Consider the following 23,917-nt stretch of genomic DNA (forward strand, 5'->3'; position numbering starts at 1 on the left):
TCTGCACTCACTACTCACGAGTCACTACTCTGCACTCACTACTCTGCACTCACTACTCACTACTCTGCACTCACTACTCACTACTCTGCACTCACTACTCACTACTCTGCACTAACTACTCACTACTCACTACTCTGCACTCACTACTCACTACCCACTACTCTGCACTCACTACTCACTACTATGCACTCACTACTCTGCACTCACTACTCACTACTCTGCACTCACTACTCTGCACTCACTACTCACTACTCTGTACTCACTACTCACTACCGACTACTATGCACTCACTACTCTGCACTCACTACTCACTACTCTGCACTCACTACTCTGCACTCACTACTCACTACTCTGCACTCACTACTCTGCACTCACTACTCTGCACTCACTACTCACTACTCTTCACTCACTTCTCACTACTCTGCACTCACTACTCACTACTCTGCACTCACTACTCTGCACTCAATACTCACTAATCTGCACTCACTACTCTGCACTCACTACTCACTACTCTGCACTGCACTCACTACTCTGCACTCACTGCTCACCACTCTGCACTTACTACTCTGCACTCACTACTCTGCACTCACTACTCACTACTCTGCACTCACTACTCACTACTCTGCACTCACTACTCACTACTCTGCACTCACTACGCTGCACTCACTACTCTGCACTCACTACTCACTACTCTGCACTCACTACTCACTACTCTGCACTCACTACTCTGCACTCACTACTCTGCACTCACTACTCACTACTCTGCACTCACTACTCACTACTCACCACTCACTACTCTGCACTCACTACTCTGCACTCACTACTCTGCACTCACTACTCTGCACTCACTACTCACTACTCTGCACTCACTACTCACTACTCTGCACTCACTACTCACAACTCTGCACTCACTACTCTGCACTCACTACTCTGAACTCACTACTCTGCACTCACTACTCACTACTCACTACTCTGCACTCACTTCTCACTACTCTGCACTCACTACTCACTACTCACTACTCTGCACTCACTACTCACTACTCTACACTCACTACTCACTACTCTGCACTCACTACTCTGCACTCACTACTCACTATTCTGCACTCACTACTCACTACTCTGCACTCACTACTCACTACTCTGCACTCACTACTCTGCACTCACTACTCTGCACTCACTACTCTGCACTCACTACTCACTACTCACTACTCTGCACTCACTACTCACTACTCTGCACTCACTACTCTGCACTCACTACTCACTACTCACTACTCTGCACTCACTACTCACTACTCTACACTCACTACTCACTACCCACTACTCTGCACTCACTACTCTGCACTCTCTACTCACTACTTTGCACTCACTACTCTGCACTCACTACTCACTACTCTGCACTCACTACTCTGCACTCACTACTCTGCACTCACTACTCACTACTCTGCACTCACTACTCTACACTCACTACTCACTACTCTGCACTCACTACTCACTACTCACCACTCACTACTCTGCACTCACTACTCTGCACTCACTACTCTGCACTCACTACTCTGCACTCACTACTCACTACTCTGCACTCAGTACTCACTACTCACTACTCTGCACTCACTACTCACTACTCTGCACTCACTACTCACTACTCTGCACTCACTACTCTGCACTCACTACTCACTACTCTGCACTCACTACTCACTACTCTGCACCCACTACTCACTACTCTGCACTCACTACTCTGCCCTCAATACTCTGCACTCACTACTCACTACTCTGCACTCACTACTTACTACTCACTACACTGCACTCACTACTCACTACCCACTACTCTGCACTCACTACTCTGCACTCACTACTCACTACTCTGCACTCACTACTCTGCACTCACTACTCGCTACTCTGCACTCTGCACTCACTACTCACTACTCTGCACTCACTACTCACGAGTCACTACTCTGCACTCACTACTCTGCACTCACTACTCACTACTCTGCACTCACTACTCACTACTCTGCACTCACTACTCACTACTCTGCACTAACTACTCACTACTCACTACTCACTACTCTGCACTCACTACTCACTACCCACTACTCTGCACTCACTACTCACTACTATGCACTCACTACTCTGCACTCACTACTCACTACTCTGCACTCACTACTCTGCACTCACTACTCACTACTCTGTACTCACTACTCACTACCGACTACTATGCACTCACTACTCTGCACTCACTACTCACTACTCTGCACTCACTACTCTGCACTCACTACTCACTACTCTGCACTCACTACTCTGCACTCACTACTCTGCACTCACTACTCTGCACTCACTACTCTGCACTCACTACTCTGCACTCACTACTCACTACTCTGCACTCACTACTCTGCACTCACTACTCTGCACTCACTACTCACTACTCTGCACTCACTACTCTGCACTCACTACTCACTACTTACTACTCTGCACTCACTACTCTGCACTCACTACTCTGCACTCACTATTCACTACTCTGCACTCACTACTCACTACTCTGCACTCACTACTTACTACTCACTACTCTGCACGCACTACTCACTACCCACTACTCTGCACTCACTACTCTGCACTCACTACTCACTACTCTGCACTCACTACTCTGCACTCACTACTCACTACTCTGCACTCTGCACTCACTACTCACTACTCACCACTCACAACTCTGCACTCACTACTCACTACTCACTAGTCTGCACTCACTACTCACTACTCTGCACTCACTACTCTGCTCACTAGTCTGCACTCACTACTCACTACTCTGCACTCACTACTCACTACTCTGCACTCACTACTCTGCACTCACTACTCTGCACCCACTACTCACTACTCTGCACTCACTACTCTGCACTCACTACTCACTACTCTGCACTCACTACTCACTACTCTGCACTCACTACTCACTACTCTGCACTCACTACTCACGAGTCACTACTCTGCACTCACTACTCTGCACTCACTACTCACTACTCTGCACTCACTACTCACTACTCTGCACTCACTACTCACTACTCTGCACTAACTACTCACTACTCACTACTCTGCACTCACTACTCACTACCCACTACTCTGCACTCACTACTCACTACTATGCACTCACTACTCTGCACTCACTACTCACTACTCTGCACTCACTACTCTGCACTCACTACTCACTACTCTGTACTCACTACTCACTACCGACTACTATGCACTCACTACTCTGCACTCACTACTCACTACTCTGCACTCACTACTCTGCACTCACTACTCACTACTCTGCACTCACTACTCTGCACTCACTACTCTGCACTCACTACTCACTACTCTTCACTCACTTCTCACTACTCTGCACTCACTACTCACTACTCTGCACTCACTACTCTGCACTCAATACTCACTAATCTGCACTCACTACTCTGCACTCACTACTCACTACTCTGCACTGCACTCACTACTCTGCACTCACTGCTCACCACTCTGCACTTACTACTCTGCACTCACTACTCTGCACTCACTACTCACTACTCTGCACTCACTACTCACTACTCTGCACTCACTACTCACTACTCTGCACTCACTATGCTGCACTCACTACTCTGCACTCACTACTCACTACTCTGCACTCACTACTCTGCACTCACTACTCTGCACTCACTACTCACTACTCTGCACTCACTACTCACCACTCACTACTCTGCACTCACTAACTACTCTGCACTCACTACTCACTACTCTGCACTCACTACTCTGCACTCACTACTCTGAACTCACTACTCTGCACTCACTACTCACTACTCACTACTCTGCACTCACTACTCACTACTCTGCACTCACTACTCTGCACTCACTACTCACTACTCACTACTCTGCACTCACTACTCACTACTCTACACTCACTACTCACTACTCTGCACTCACTACTCTGCACTCACTACTCACTATTCTGCACTCACTACTCACTACTCTGCACTCACTACTCACTACTCTGCACTCACTACTCTGCACTCACTACTCTGCACTCACTACTCTGCACTCACTACTCACTACTCACTACTCTGCACTCACTACTCACTACTCTGCACTCACTACTCTGCACTCACTACTCACTACTCACTACTCTGCACTCACTACTCACTACTCTACACTCACTACTCACTACCCACTACTCTGCACTCACTACTCTGCACTCACTACTCACTACTTTGCACTCACTACTCTGCACTCACTACTCACTACTCTGCACTCACTACTCTGCACTCACTACTCTGCACTCACTACTCACTACTCTGCACTCACTACTCTGCACTCACTACTCACTACTCTGCACTCACTACTCACTACTCACCACTCACTACTCTGCACTCACTACTCTGCACTCACTACTCTGCACTCACTACTCTGCACTCACTACTCACTACTCTGCACTCAGTACTCACTACTCACTACTCTGCACTCACTACTCACTACTCTGCACTCACTACTCACTACTCTGCACTCACTACTCTGCACTCACTACTCTGCACTCACTACTCACTACTCTGCACCCACTACTCACTACTCTGCACTCACTACTCTGCCCTCAATACTCTGCACTCACTACTCACTACTCTGCACTCACTACTTACTACTCACTACACTGCACTCACTACTCACTACCCACTACTCTGCACTCACTACTCTGCACACACTACTCACTACTCTGCACTCACTACTCTGCACTCACTACTCACTACTCTGCACTCTGCACTCACTACTCACTACTCACCACTCACAACTCTGCACTCACTACTCTGCACTCACTACTCACTACTCTGCACTCACTACTCACTACCCACTACTCACCACTCACTACTCTGCACTCACTACTTACTACTCTGAACTCACTACTCACTACTCTGCACTCACTACTCTGCACTCACTACTCACTACTCTGTACTCACTACTCTGCACTCACTACTCACTACTCAATAGTCTGCACTCACTACTCACTACTCTGCACTCACTACTCTGCTCACTAGTCTGCACTCACTACTCACTACTCTGCACTCACTACTCACTACTCTGCACTCACTACTCTGCACCCACTACTCACTACTCTGCACTCACTACTCTGCACTCACTACTCACTACTCTGCACTCACTACTCACTACTCTGCACTCACTACTCACTACTCTGCACTCACTACTCACGAGTCACTACTCTGCACTCACTACTCTGCACTCACTACTCACTACTCTGCACTCACTACTCACTACTCTGCACTCACTACTCACTACTCTGCACTCACTACTCACTACTCTGCACTCACTACTCACTACTCTGCACTAACTACTCACTACTCACTACTCACTACTCTGCACTCACTACTCACTACCCACTACTCTGCACTCACTACTCACTACTATGCACTCACTACTCTGCACTCACTACTCACTACTCTGCACTCACTACTCACTACTCTGCACTCACTACTCTGCACTCACTACTCTGCACTCACTACTCACTACTCTGCACTCACTACTCACTACTCTGCACTCACTACTCTGCACTCACTACTCACTACTCACTACTCTGCACTCACTACTCTGCACTCACTACTCACTACCCACTACTCTGCACTCACTACTCTGCACTCCCTACTCACTACTCTGCACTCACTACTCTGTACTCACTACTCACTACTCTGCACTCTCTACTCTGCACTTACTACTCTGCACTCACTACTCACTACTCTGCACTCACTACTCTGCACTCGCTACTCACTACTCACTACTCTGCACTCACTACTCACTACTCTGCACTCACTACTCACTACCCACTACTCTGCACTCACTACTCTGCACTCACAACTCACTACTCTGCACTCACTACTCTGCACTCACTACTCACTACTCTGCACTCACTACTCTGCACTCACTACTCACTACTCACTACTCTGCACTAACTACTCACTACTCTGTACTCACTACTCACTACTCTGCACTCACTACTCTGCACTCACTACCCTGCACACTCACTCTGCACACTCACTCTACACACTCACTCTACACACTCACTCTGCACTCACTACTCTGCACTCACTACTCTGCACTCACTACTCACTACTCTGCACTCACTACTTACTACTCTGCACTCACTACTCACTATTCTGCACTCACTACTCTGCACTCACTACTCACTACTCTGCACTCACTACTCTACACTCACTACTCACTACTCTGCACTGCACTCACTACTCTGCAGTCACTACTCACTACACTGCACTCACTACTCTGCACTCACTACTCACTACTCTGCACTCACCACTCTACACTCACTACTCTGCACTCACTACTCACTACTCTGCACTCACTACTCTGCACTCACTACTCTGCACTCACTACTCTGCACTCACTACTCACTACTCTGCACTCACTACTCACTACTCTGCACTCACTACTCACTACTTACTACTCTGCACTCACTACTCTGCACTCACTACTCTGCACTCACTATTCACTACTCTGCACTCACTACTCACTACTCTGCACTCACTACTTACTACTCACTACTCTGCACTCACTACTCACTACCCACTACTCTGCACTCACTACTCTGCACTCACTACTCACTACTCTGCACTCACTACTCTGCACTCACTACTCACTACTCTGCACTCTGCACTCACTACTCACTACTCACCACTCACAACTCTGCACTCACTACTCACTACTCACTAGTCTGCACTCACTACTCACTACTCTGCACTCACTACTCTGCTCACTAGTCTGCACTCACTACTCACTACTCTGCACTCACTACTCACTACTCTGCACTCACTACTCTGCACTCACTACTCTGCACCCACTACTCACTACTCTGCACTCACTACTCTGCACTCACTACTCACTACTCTGCACTCACTACTCACTACTCTGCACTCACTACTCACTACTCTGCACTCACTACTCACGAGTCACTACTCTGCACTCACTACTCTGCACTCACTACTCACTACTCTGCACTCACTACTCACTACTCTGCACTAACTACTCACTACTCACTACTCTGCACTCACTACTCACTACCCACTACTCTGCACTCACTACTCACTACTATGCACTCACTACTCTGCACTCACTACTCACTACTCTGCACTCACTACTCTGCACTCACTACTCACTACTCTGTACTCACTACTCACTACCGACTACTATGCACTCACTACTCTGCACTCACTACTCACTACTCTGCACTCACTACTCTGCACTCACTACTCACTACTCTGCACTCACTACTCTGCACTCACTACTCTGCACTCACTACTCACTACTCTTCACTCACTTCTCACTACTCTGCACTCACTACTCACTACTCTGCACTCACTACTCTGCACTCAATACTCACTAATCTGCACTCACTACTCTGCACTCACTACTCACTACTCTGCACTGCACTCACTACTCTGCACTCACTGCTCACCACTCTGCACTTACTACTCTGCACTCACTACTCTGCACTCACTACTCACTACTCTGCACTCACTACTCACTACTCTGCACTCACTACTCACTACTCTGCACTCACTACGCTGCACTCACTACTCTGCACTCACTACTCACTACTCTGCACTCACTACTCACTACTCTGCACTCACTACTCTGCACTCACTACTCTGCACTCACTACTCACTACTCTGCACTCACTACTCACCACTCACTACTCTGCACTCACTACTCTGCACTCACTACTCTGCACTCACTACTCTGCACTCACTACTCACTACTCTGCACTCACTACTCACTACTCTGCACTCACTACTCTGCACTCACTACTCTGAACTCACTACTCTGCACTCACTACTCACTACTCACTACTCTGCACTCACTACTCACTACTCTGCACTCACTACTCTGCACTCACTACTCACTACTCACTACTCTGCACTCACTACTCACTACTCTACACTCACTACTCACTACTCTGCACTCACTACTCTGCACTCACTACTCACTATTCTGCACTCACTACTCACTACTCTGCACTCACTACTCACTACTCTGCACTCACTACTCTGCACTCACTACTCTGCACTCACTACTCTGCACTCACTACTCACTACTCACTACTCTGCACTCACTACTCACTACTCTGCACTCACTACTCTGCACTCACTACTCACTACTCACTACTCTGCACTCACTACTCACTACTCTACACTCACTACTCACTACCCACTACTCTGCACTCACTACTCTGCACTCACTACTCACTACTTTGCACTCACTACTCTGCACTCACTACTCACTACTCTGCACGCACTACTCTGCACTCACTACTCTGCACTCACTACTCACTACTCTGCACTCACTACTCTGCACTCACTACTCACTACTCTGCACTCACTACTCACTACTCACCACTCACTACTCTGCACTCACTACTCTGCACTCACTACTCTGCACTCACTACTCTGCACTCACTACTCACTACTCTGCACTCAGTACTCACTACTCACTACTCTGCACTCACTACTCACTACTCTGCACTCACTACTCACTACTCTGCACTCACTACTCTGCACTCACTACTCACTACTCTGCACTCACTACTCACTACTCTGCACCCACTACTCACTACTCTGCACTCACTACTCTGCCCTCAATACTCTGCACTCACTACTCACTACTCTGCACTCACTACTTACTACTCACTACACTGCACTCACTACTCACTACCCACTACTCTGCACTCACTACTCTGCACTCACTACTCACTACTCTGCACTCACTACTCTGCACTCACTACTCACTACTCTGCACTCTGCACTCACTACTCACTACTCACCACTCACAACTCTGCACTCACTACTCTGCACTCACTACTCACTACTCTGCACTCACTACTCACTACCCACTACTCACCACTCACTACTCTGCACTCACTACTTACTACTCTGAACTCACTACTCACTACTCTGCACTCACTACTCTGCACTCACTACTCACTACTCTGTACTCACTACTCTGCACTCACTACTCACTACTCAATAGTCTGCACTCACTACTCACTACTCTGCACTCACTACTCTGCTCACTAGTCTGCACTCACTACTCACTACTCTGCACTCACTACTCACTACTCTGCACTCACTACTCTGCACCCACTACTCACTACTCTGCACTCACTACTCTGCACTCACTACTCACTACTCTGCACTCACTACTCACTACTCTGCACTCACTACTCACTACTCTGCACTCACTACTCACGAGTCACTACTCTGCACTCACTACTCTGCACTCACTACTCACTACTCTGCACTCACTACTCACTACTCTGCACTCACTTCTCACTACTCTGCACTCACTACTCACTACTCTGCACTCACTACTCACTACTCTGCACTAACTACTCACTACTCACTACTCACTACTCTGCACTCACTACTCACTACCCACTACTCTGCACTCACTACTCACTACTATGCACTCACTACTCTGCACTCACTACTCACTACTCTGCACTCACTACTCACTACTCTGCACTCACTACTCTGCACTCACTACTCTGCACTCACTACTCACTACTCTGCACTCACTACTCACTACTCTGCACTCACTACTCACTACTCACTACTCTGCACTCACTACTCTGCACTCACTACTCACTACCCACTACTCTGCACTCACTACTCTGCACTCCCTACTCACTACTCTGCACTCACTACTCTGTACTCACTACTCACTACTCTGCACTCACTACTCTGCACTCACTACTCTGCACTCACTACTCACTACTCTGCACTCACTACTCTGCACTCACTACTCACTACTCTGCACTCTCTACTCTGCACTTACTACTCTGCACTCACTACTCACTACTCTGCACTCACTACTCTGCACTCGCTACTCACTACTCACTACTCTGCACTCACTACTCACTACTCTGCACTCACTACTCACTACCCACTACTCTGCACTCACTACTCTGCACTCACAACTCACTACTCTGCACTCACTACTCTGCACTCACTACTCACTACTCTGCACTCGCTACTCTTCACTCACTACTCACTACTCACTACTCTGCACTAACTACTCACTACTCTGTACTCACTACTCACTACTCTGCACTCACTACTCTGCACTCACTACCCTGCACACTCACTCTGCACACTCACTCTACACACTCACTCTACACACTCACTCTGCACTCACTACTCTGCACTCACTACTCTGCACTCACTACTCACTACTCTGCACTCACTACTTACTACTCTGCACTCACTACTCACTATTCTGCACTCACTACTCTGCACTCACTACTCACTACTCTGCACTCACTACTCTACACTCACTACTCACTACTCTGCACTGCACTCACTACTCTGCAGTCACTACTCACTACACTGCACTCACTACTCTGCACTCACTACTCACTACTCTGCACTCACCACTCTACACTCACTACTCTGCACTCACTACTCACTACTCTGCACTCACTACTCTGCACTCACTACTCTGCACTCACTACTCTGCACTCACTACTCACTACTCTGCACTCACTACTCACTACTCTGCACTCACTACTTACTACTCACTACTCTGCACTCACTACTCAATACCCACTACTCTGCACTCACTACTCTGCACTCACTACTCACTACTCTGCACTCACTACTCTGCACTCACTACTCACTACTCTGCACTCTGCACTCACTACTCACTACTCACCACTCACAACTCTGCACTCACTACTCACTACTCACTATTCTGCACTCACTATTCACTACTCTGCACTCACTACTCTGCTCACTAGTCTGCACTCACTACTCACTACTCTGCACTCACTACTCACTACTCTGCACTCACTACTCTGCACTCACTACTCTGCACCCACTACTCACTACTCTGCACTCACTACTCTGCACTCACTACTCACTACTCTGCACTCACTACTCACTACTCTGCACTCACTACTCACTACTCTGCACTCACTACTCACGAGTCACTACTCTGCACTCACTACTCTGCACTCACTACTCACTACTCTGCACTCACTACTCACTACTCTGCACTCACTACTCACTACTCTGCACTAACTACTCACTACTCACTACTCTGCACTCACTACTCACTACCCACTACTCTGCACTCACTACTATGCACTCACTACTCTGCACTCACTACTCACTACTCTGTACTCACTACTCTGCACTCACTACTCACTACTCTGTACTCACTACTCACTACCGACTACTATGCACTCACTACTCTGCACTCACTACTCACTACTCTGCACTCACTACTCTGCACTCACTACTCACTACTCTGCACTCACTACTCTGCACTCACTACTCTGCACTCACTACTCACTACTCTGCACTCACTACTCTGCACTCACTACTCTGCACTCACTACTCTGCACTCACTACTCACTACTCTGCACTCACTACTCTGCACTCACTACTCTGCACTCACTACTCACTACTCTGCACTCACTACCCTGCACTCACTACTCACTACTTACTACTCTGCACTCACTACTCTGCACTCACTACTCTGCACTCACTACTCACTACTCTGCACTCACTACTCACTACCCACTACTCTGCACTCACTACTCACTACTATGCACTCACTACTCTGCACTCACTACTCACTACTCTGCACTCACTACTCTGCACTCACTACTCACTACTCTGTACTCACTACTCACTACCGACTACTATGCACTCACTACTCTGCACTCACTACTCACTACTCTGCACTCACTACTCTGCACTCACTACTCACTACTCTGCACTCACTACTCTGCACTCACTACTCTGCACTCACTACTCACTACTCTTCACTCACTTCTCACTACTCTGCACTCACTACTCACTACTCTGCACTCACTACTCTGCACTCAATACTCACTAATCTGCACTCACTACTCTGCACTCACTACTCACTACTCTGCACTGCACTCACTACTCTGCACTCACTGCTCACCACTCTGCACTTACTACTCTGCACTCACTACTCTGCACTCACTACTCACTACTCTGCACTCACTACTCACTACTCTGCACTCACTACGCTGCACTCACTACTCTGCACTCACTACTCACTACTCTGCACTCACTACTCACTACTCTGCACTCACTACTCTGCACTCACTACTCTGCACTCACTACTCACTACTCTGCACTCACTACTCACCACTCACTACTCTGCACTCACTACTCTGCACTCACTACTCTGCACTCACTACTCACTACTCTGCACTCACTACTCTGCACTCACTACTCACTACTCTGCACTCTGCACTCACTACTCACTACTCACCACTCACAACTCTGCACTCACTACTCACTACTCACTAGTCTGCACTCACTACTCACTACTCTGCACTCACTACTCTGCTCACTAGTCTGCACTCACTACTCACTACTCTGCACTCACTACTCACTACTCTGCACTCACTACTCTGCACTCACTACTCTGCACCCACTACTCACTACTCTGTACTCACTACTCTGCACTCACTACTCACTACTCTGCACTCACTACTCACTACTCTGCACTCACTACTCACTACTCTGCACTCACTACTCACGAGTCACTACTCTGCACTCACTACTCTGCACTCACTACTCACTACTCTGCACTCACTACTCACTACTCTGCACTCACTACTCACTACTCTGCACTAACTACTCACTACTCACTACTCTGCACTCACTACTCACTACCCACTACTCTGCACTCACTACTCACTACTATGCACTCACTACTCTGCACTCACTACTCACTACTCTGCACTCACTACTCTGCACTCACTACTCACTACTCTGTACTCACTACTCACTACCGACTACTATGCACTCACTACTCTGCACTCACTACTCACTACTCTGCACTCACTACTCTGCACTCACTACTCACTACTCTGCACTCACTACTCTGCACTCACTACTCTGCACTCACTACTCACTACTCTTCACTCACTTCTCACTACTCTGCACTCACTACTCACTACTCTGCACTCACTACTCTGCACTCAATACTCACTAATCTGCACTCACTACTCTGCACTCACTACTCACTACTCTGCACTGCACTCACTACTCTGCACTCACTGCTCACCACTCTGCACTTACTACTCTGCACTCACTACTCTGCACTCACTACTCACTACTCTGCACTCACTACTCACTACTCTGCACTCACTACTCACTACTCTGCACTCACTACGCTGCACTCACTACTCTGCACTCACTACTCACTACTCTGCACTCACTACTCACTACTCTGCACTCACTACTCTGCACTCACTACTCTGCACTCACTACTCACTACTCTGCACTCACTACTCACTACTCACCACTCACTACTCTGCACTCACTACTCTGCACTCACTACTCTGCACTCACTACTCTGCACTCACTACTCACTACTCTGCACTCACTACTCACTACTCTGCACTCACTACTCACAACTCTGCACTCACTACTCTGCACTCACTACTCTGAACTCACTACTCTGCACTCACTACTCACTACTCACTACTCTGCACTCACTTCTCACTACTCTGCACTCACTACTCACTACTCACTACTCTGCACTCACTACTCACTACTCTACACTCACTACTCACTACTCTGCACTCACTACTCTGCACTCACTACTCACTATTCTGCACTCACTACTCACTACTCTGCACTCACTACTCACTACTCTGCACTCACTACTCTGCACTCACTACTCTGCACTCACTACTCTGCACTCACTACTCACTACTCACTACTCTGCACTCACTACTCACTACTCTGCACTCACTACTCTGCACTCACTACTCACTACTCACTACTCTGCACTCACTACTCACTACTCTACACTCACTACTCACTACCCACTACTCTGCACTCACTACTCTGCACTCTCTACTCACTACTTTGCACTCACTACTCTGCACTCACTACTCACTACTCTGCACTCACTACTCTGCACTCACTACTCTGCACTCACTACTCACTACTCTGCACTCACTACTCTGCACTCACTACTCACTACTCTGCACTCACTACTCACTACTCACCACTCACTACTCTGCACTCACTACTCTGCACTCACTACTCTGCACTCACTACTCTGCACTCACTACTCACTACTCTGCACTCAGTACTCACTACTCACTACTCTGCACTCACTACTCACTACTCTGCACTCACTACTCACTACTCTGCACTCACTACTCTGCACTCACTACTCACTACTCTGCACTCACTACTCACTACTCTGCACCCACTACTCACTACTCTGCACTCACTACTCTGCCCTCAATACTCTGCACTCACTACTCACTACTCTGCACTCACTACTTACTACTCACTACACTGCACTCACTACTCACTACCCACTACTCTGCACTCACTACTCTGCACTCACTACTCACTACTCTGCACTCACTACTCTGCACTCACTACTCACTACTCTGCACTCTGCACTCACTACTCACTACTCTGCACTCACTACTCACGAGTCACTACTCTGCACTCACTACTCTGCACTCACTACTCACTACTCTGCACTCACTACTCACTACTCTGCACTCACTACTCACTACTCTGCACTAACTACTCACTACTCACTACTCACTACTCTGCACTCACTACTCACTACCCACTACTCTGCACTCACTACTCACTACTATGCACTCACTACTCTGCACTCACTACTCACTACTCTGCACTCACTACTCTGCACTCACTACTCACTACTCTGTACTCACTACTCACTACCGACTACTATGCACTCACTACTCTGCACTCACTACTCACTACTCTGCACTCACTACTCTGCACTCACTACTCACTACTCTGCACTCACTACTCTGCACTCACTACTCTGCACTCACTACTCTGCACTCACTACTCTGCACTCACTACTCTGCACTCACTACTCTGCACTCACTACTCACTACTCTGCACTCACTACTCTGCACTCACTACTCTGCACTCACTACTCACTACTCTGCACTCACTACTCTGCACTCACTACTCACTACTTACTACTCTGCACTCACTACTCTGCACTCACTACTCTGCACTCACTATTCACTACTCTGCACTCACTACTCACTACTCTGCACTCACTACTTACTACTCACTACTCTGCACTCACTACTCACTACCCACTACTCTGCACTCACTACTCTGCACTCACTACTCACTACTCTGCACTCACTACTCTGCACTCACTACTCACTACTCTGCACTCTGCACTCACTACTCACTACTCACCACTCACAACTCTGCACTCACTACTCACTACTCACTAGTCTGCACTCACTACTCACTACTCTGCACTCACTACTCTGCTCACTAGTCTGCACTCACTACTCACTACTCTGCACTCACTACTCACTACTCTGCACTCACTACTCTGCACTCACTACTCTGCACCCACTACTCACTACTCTGCACTCACTACTCTGCACTCACTACTCACTACTCTGCACTCACTACTCACTACTCTGCACTCACTACTCACTACTCTGCACTCACTACTCACGAGTCACTACTCTGCACTCACTACTCTGCACTCACTACTCACTACTCTGCACTCACTACTCACTACTCTGCACTCACTACTCACTACTCTGCACTAACTACTCACTACTCACTACTCTGCACTCACTACTCACTACCCACTACTCTGCACTCACTACTCACTACTATGCACTCACTACTCTGCACTCACTACTCACTACTCTGCACTCACTACTCTGCACTCACTACTCACTACTCTGTACTCACTACTCACTACCGACTACTATGCACTCACTACTCTGCACTCACTACTCACTACTCTGCACTCACTACTCTGCACTCACTACTCACTACTCTGCACTCACTACTCTGCACTCACTACTCTGCACTCACTACTCACTACTCTTCACTCACTTCTCACTACTCTGCACTCACTACTCACTACTCTGCACTCACTACTCTGCACTCAATACTCACTAATCTGCACTCACTACTCTGCACTCACTACTCACTACTCTGCACTGCACTCACTACTCTGCACTCACTGCTCACCACTCTGCACTTACTACTCTGCACTCACTACTCTGCACTCACTACTCACTACTCTGCACTCACTACTCACTACTCTGCACTCACTACTCACTACTCTGCACTCACTACGCTGCACTCACTACTCTGCACTCACTACTCACTACTCTGCACTCACTACTCTGCACTCACTACTCTGCACTCACTACTCACTACTCTGCACTCACTACTCACCACTCACTACTCTGCACTAACTACTCTGCACTCACTACTCTGCACTCACTACTCTGCACTCACTACTCACTACTCTGCACTCACTACTCACTACTCTGCACTCACTACTCTGCACTCACTAATCTGAACTCACTACTCTGCACTCACTACTCACTACTCACTACTCTGCACTCACTACTCACTACTCTGCACTCACTACTCTGCACTCACTACTCACTACTCACTACTCTGCACTCACTACTCACTACTCTACACTCACTACTCACTACTCTGCACTCACTACTCTGCACTCACTACTCACTATTCTGCACTCACTACTCACTACTCTGCACTCACTACTCACTACTCTGCACTCACTACTCTGCACTCACTACTCTGCACTCACTACTCTGCACTCACTACTCACTACTCACTACTCTGCACTCACTACTCACTACTCTGCACTCACTACTCTGCACTCACTACTCACTACTCACTACTCTGCACTCACTACTCACTACTCTACACTCACTACTCACTACCCACTACTCTGCACTCACTACTCTGCACTCACTACTCACTACTTTGCACTCACTACTCTGCACTCACTACTCACTACTCTGCACTCACTACTCTGCACTCACTACTCTGCACTCACTACTCACTACTCTGCACTCACTACTCTGCACTCACTACTCACTACTCTGCACTCACTACTCACTACTCACCACTCACTACTCTGCACTCACTACTCTGCACTCACTACTCTGCACTCACTACTCTGCACTCACTACTCACTACTCTGCACTCAGTACTCACTACTCACTACTCTGCACTCACTACTCACTACTCTGCACTCACTACTCACTACTCTGCACTCACTACTCTGCACTCACTACTCTGCACTCACTACTCACTACTCTGCACCCACTACTCACTACTCTGCACTCACTACTCTGCCCTCAATACTCTGCACTCACTACTCACTACTCTGCACTCACTACTTACTACTCACTACACTGCACTCACTACTCACTACCCACTACTCTGCACTCACTACTCTGCACTCACTACTCACTACTCTGCACTCACTACTCTGCACTCACTACTCACTACTCTGCACTCTGCACTCACTACTCACTACTCACCACTCACAACTCTGCACTCACTACTCTGCACTCACTACTCACTACTCTGCACTCACTACTCACTACCCACTACTCACCACTCACTACTCTGCACTCACTACTTACTACTCTGAACTCACTACTCACTACTCTGCACTCACTACTCTGCACTCACTACTCACTACTCTGTACTCACTACTCTGCACTCACTACTCACTACTCAATAGTCTGCACTCACTACTCACTACTCTGCACTCACTACTCTGCTCACTAGTCTGCACTCACTACTCACTACTCTGCACTCACTACTCACTACTCTGCACTCACTACTCTGCACCCACTACTCACTACTCTGCACTCACTACTCTGCACTCACTACTCACTACTCTGCACTCACTACTCACTACTCTGCACTCACTACTCACTACTCTGCACTCACTACTCACGAGTCACTACTCTGCACTCACTACTCTGCACTCACTACTCACTACTCTGCACTCACTACTCACTACTCTGCACTCACTACTCACTACTCTGCACTCACTACTCACTACTCTGCACTCACTACTCACTACTCTGCACTAACTACTCACTACTCACTACTCACTACTCTGCACTCACTACTCACTACCCACTACTCTGCACTCACTACTCACTACTATGCACTCACTACTCTGCACTCACTACTCACTACTCTGCACTCACTACTCACTACTCTGCACTCACTACTCTGCACTCACTACTCTGCACTCACTACTCACTACTCTGCACTCACTACTCACTACTCTGCACTCACTACTCTGCACTCACTACTCACTACTCACTACTCTGCACTCACTACTCTGCACTCACTACTCACTACCCACTACTCTGCACTCACTACTCTGCACTCCCTACTCACTACTCTGCACTCACTACTCTGTACTCACTACTCACTACTCTGCACTCACTACTCTGCACTCACTACTCTGCACTCACTACTCACTACTCTGCACTCACTACTCTGCACTCACTACTCACTACTCTGCACTCTCTACTCTGCACTTACTACTCTGCACTCACTACTCACTACTCTGCACTCACTACTCTGCACTCGCTACTCACTACTCACTACTCTGCACTCACTACTCACTACTCTGCACTCACTACTCACTACCCACTACTCTGCACTCACTACTCTGCACTCACAACTCACTACTCTGCACTCACTACTCTGCACTCACTACTCACTACTCTGCACTCACTACTCTGCACTCACTACTCACTACTCACTACTCTGCACTAACTACTCACTACTCTGTACTCACTACTCACTACTCTGCACTCACTACTCTGCACTCACTACCCTGCACACTCACTCTGCACACTCACTCTACACACTCACTCTACACACTCACTCTGCACTCACTACTCTGCACTCACTACTCTGCACTCACTACTCACTACTCTGCACTCACTACTTACTACTCTGCACTCACTACTCACTATTCTGCACTCACTACTCTGCACTCACTACTCACTACTCTGCACTCACTACTCTACACTCACTACTCACTACTCTGCACTGCACTCACTACTCTGCAGTCACTACTCACTACACTGCACTCACTACTCTGCACTCACTACTCACTACTCTGCACTCACCACTCTACACTCACTACTCTGCACTCACTACTCACTACTCTGCACTCACTACTCTGCACTCACTACTCTGCACTCACTACTCTGCACTCACTACTCACTACTCTGCACTCACTACTCACTACTCTGCACTCACTACTCACTACTTACTACTCTGCACTCACTACTCTGCACTCACTACTCTGCACTCACTATTCACTACTCTGCACTCACTACTCACTACTCTGCACTCACTACTTACTACTCACTACTCTGCACTCACTACTCACTACCCACTACTCTGCACTCACTACTCTGCACTCACTACTCACTACTCTGCACTCACTACTCTGCACTCACTACTCACTACTCTGCACTCTGCACTCACTACTCACTACTCACCACTCACAACTCTGCACTCACTACTCACTACTCACTAGTCTGCACTCACTACTCACTACTCTGCACTCACTACTCTGCTCACTAGTCTGCACTCACTACTCACTACTCTGCACTCACTACTCACTACTCTGCACTCACTACTCTGCACTCACTACTCTGCACCCACTACTCACTACTCTGCACTCACTACTCTGCACTCACTACTCACTACTCTGCACTCACTACTCACTACTCTGCACTCACTACTCACTACTCTGCACTCACTACTCACGAGTCACTACTCTGCACTCACTACTCTGCACTCACTACTCACTACTCTGCACTCACTACTCACTACTCTGCACTCACTACTCACTACTCTGCACTAACTACTCACTACTCACTACTCTGCACTCACTACTCACTACCCACTACTCTGCACTCACTACTCACTACTATGCACTCACTACTCTGCACTCACTACTCACTACTCTGCACTCACTACTCTGCACTCACTACTCACTACTCTGTACTCACTACTCACTACCGACTACTATGCACTCACTACTCTGCACTCACTACTCACTACTCTGCACTCACTACTCTGCACTCACTACTCACTACTCTGCACTCACTACTCTGCACTCACTACTCTGCACTCACTACTCACTACTCTGCACCCACTACTCACTACTCTGCACTCACTACTCTGCCCTCAATACTCTGCACTCACTACTCACTACTCTGCACTCACTACTTACTACTCACTACACTGCACTCACTACTCACTACCCACTACTCTGCACTCACTACTCTGCACTCACTACTCACTACTCTGCACTCACTACTCTGCACTCACTACTCACTACTCTGCACTCTGCACTCACTACTCACTACTCACCACTCACAACTCTGCACTCACTACTCTGCACTCACTACTCACTACTCTGCACTCACTACTCACTACCCACTACTCACCACTCACTACTCTGCACTCACTACTTACTACTCTGAACTCACTACTCACTACTCTGCACTCACTACTCTGCACTCACTACTCACTACTCTGTACTCACTACTCTGCACTCACTACTCACTACTCAATAGTCTGCACTCACTACTCACTACTCTGCACTCACTACTCTGCTCACTAGTCTGCACTCACTACTCACTACTCTGCACTCACTACTCACTACTCTGCACTCACTACTCTGCACCCACTACTCACTACTCTGCACTCACTACTCTGCACTCACTACTCACTACTCTGCACTCACTACTCACTACTCTGCACTCACTACTCACTACTCTGCACTTACTACTCACGAGTCACTACTCTGCACTCACTACTCTGCACTCACTACTCACTACTCTGCACTCACTACTCACTACTCTGCACTCACTACTCACTACTCTGCACTCACTACTCACTACTCTGCACTCACTACTCACTACTCTGCACTAACTACTCACTACTCACTACTCACTACTCTGCACTCACTACTCACTACCCACTACTCTGCACTCACTACTCACTACTATGCACTCACTACTCTGCACTCACTACTCACTACTCTGCACTCACTACTCACTACTCTGCACTCACTACTCTGCACTCACTACTCTGCACTCACTACTCACTACTCTGCACTCACTACTCACTACTCTGCACTCACTACTCTGCACTCACTACTCACTACTCACTACTCTGCACTCACTACTCTGCACTCACTACTCACTACCCACTACTCTGCACTCACTACTCTGCACTCCCTACTCACTACTCTGCACTCACTACTCTGTACTCACTACTCACTACTCTGCACTCACTACTCTGCACTCACTACTCTGCACTCACTACTCACTACTCTGCACTCACTACTCTGCACTCACTACTCACTACTCTGCACTCTCTACTCTGCACTTACTACTCTGCACTCACTACTCACTACTCTGCACTCACTACTCTGCACTCGCTACTCACTACTCACTACTCTGCACTCACTACTCACTACTCTGCACTCACTACTCACTACCCACTACTCTGCACTCACTACTCTGCACTCACAACTCACTACTCTGCACTCACTACTCTGCACTCACTACTCACTACTCTGCACTCACTACTCTGCACTCACTACTCACTACTCACTACTCTGCACTAACTACTCACTACTCTGTACTCACTACTCACTACTCTGCACTCACTACTCTGCACTCACTACCCTGCACACTCACTCTGCACACTCACTCTACACACTCACTCTACACACTCACTCTGCACTCACTACTCTGCACTCACTACTCTGCACTCACTACTCACTACTCTGCACTCACTACTTACTACTCTGCACTCACTACTCACTATTCTGCACTCACTACTCTGCACTCACTACTCACTACTCTGCACTCACTACTCTACACTCACTACTCACTACTCTGCACTGCACTCACTACTCTGCAGTCACTACTCACTACACTGCACTCACTACTCTGCACTCACTACTCACTACTCTGCACTCACCACTCTACACTCACTACTCTGCACTCACTACTCACTACTCTGCACTCACTACTCTGCACTCACTACTCTGCACTCACTACTCTGCACTCACTACTCACTACTCTGCACTCACTACTCACTACTCTGCACTCACTACTCACTACTTACTACTCTGCACTCACTACTCTGCACTCACTACTCTGCACTCACTATTCACTACTCTGCACTCACTACTCACTACTCTGCACTCACTACTTACTACTCACTACTCTGCACTCACTACTCACTACCCACTACTCTGCACTCACTACTCTGCACTCACTACTCACTACTCTGCACTCACTACTCTGCACTCACTACTCACTACTCTGCACTCTGCACTCACTACTCACTACTCACCACTCACAACTCTGCACTCACTACTCACTACTCACTAGTCTGCACTCACTACTCACTACTCTGCACTCACTACTCTGCTCACTAGTCTGCACTCACTACTCACTACTCTGCACTCACTACTCACTACTCTGCACTCACTACTCTGCACTCACTACTCTGCACCCACTACTCACTACTCTGCACTCACTACTCTGCACTCACTACTCACTACTCTGCACTCACTACTCACTACTCTGCACTCACTACTCACTACTCTGCACTCACTACTCACGAGTCACTACTCTGCACTCACTACTCTGCACTCACTACTCACTACTCTGCACTCACTACTCACTACTCTGCACTCACTACTCACTACTCTGCACTAACTACTCACTACTCACTACTCTGCACTCACTACTCACTACCCACTACTCTGCACTCACTACTCACTACTATGCACTCACTACTCTGCACTCACTACTCACTACTCTGCACTCACTACTCTGCACTCACTACTCACTACTCTGTACTCACTACTCACTACCGACTACTATGCACTCACTACTCTGCACTCACTACTCACTACTCTGCACTCACTACTCTGCACTCACTACTCACTACTCTGCACTCACTACTCTGCACTCACTACTCACTACTCTTCACTCACTTCTCACTACTCTGCACTCACTACTCACTACTCTGCACTCACTACTCTGCACTCAATACTCACTAATCTGCACTCACTACTCTGCACTCACTACTCACTACTCTGCACTGCACTCACTACTCTGCACTCACTGCTCACCACTCTGCACTTACTACTCTGCACTCACTACTCTGCACTCACTACTCACTACTCTGCACTCACTACTCACTACTCTGCACTCACTACTCACTACTCTGCACTCACTACGCTGCACTCACTACTCTGCACTCACTACTCACTACTCTGCACTCACTACTCACTACTCTGCACTCACTACTCTGCACTCACTACTCTGCACTCACTACTCACTACTCTGCACTCACTACTCACCACTCACTACTCTGCACTCACTACTCTGCACTCACTACTCTGCACTCACTACTCTGCACTCACTACTCACTACTCTGCACTCACTACTCACTACTCTGCACTCACTACTCTGCACTCACTACTCTGAACTCACTACTCTGCACTCACTACTCACTACTCACTACTCTGCACTCACTACTCACTACTCTGCACTCACTACTCTGCACTCACTACTCACTACTCACTACTCTGCACTCACTACTCACTACTCTACACTCACTACTCACTACTCTGCACTCACTACTCTGCACTCACTACTCACTATTCTGCACTCACTACTCACTACTCTGCACTCACTACTCACTACTCTGCACTCACTACTCTGCACTCACTACTCTGCACTCACTACTCTGCACTCACTACTCACTACTCACTACTCTGCACTCACTACTCACTACTCTGCACTCACTACTCTGCACTCACTACTCACTACTCACTACTCTGCACTCACTACTCACTACTCTACACTCACTACTCACTACCCACTACTCTGCACTCACTACTCTGCACTCACTACTCACTACTTTGCACTCACTACTCTGCACTCACT

Source organism: Lissotriton helveticus, chromosome 6 (genome assembly GCF_964261635.1).
Source record: "Lissotriton helveticus chromosome 6, aLisHel1.1, whole genome shotgun sequence".
Lineage (NCBI taxonomy): Eukaryota > Metazoa > Chordata > Amphibia > Caudata > Salamandridae > Lissotriton > Lissotriton helveticus.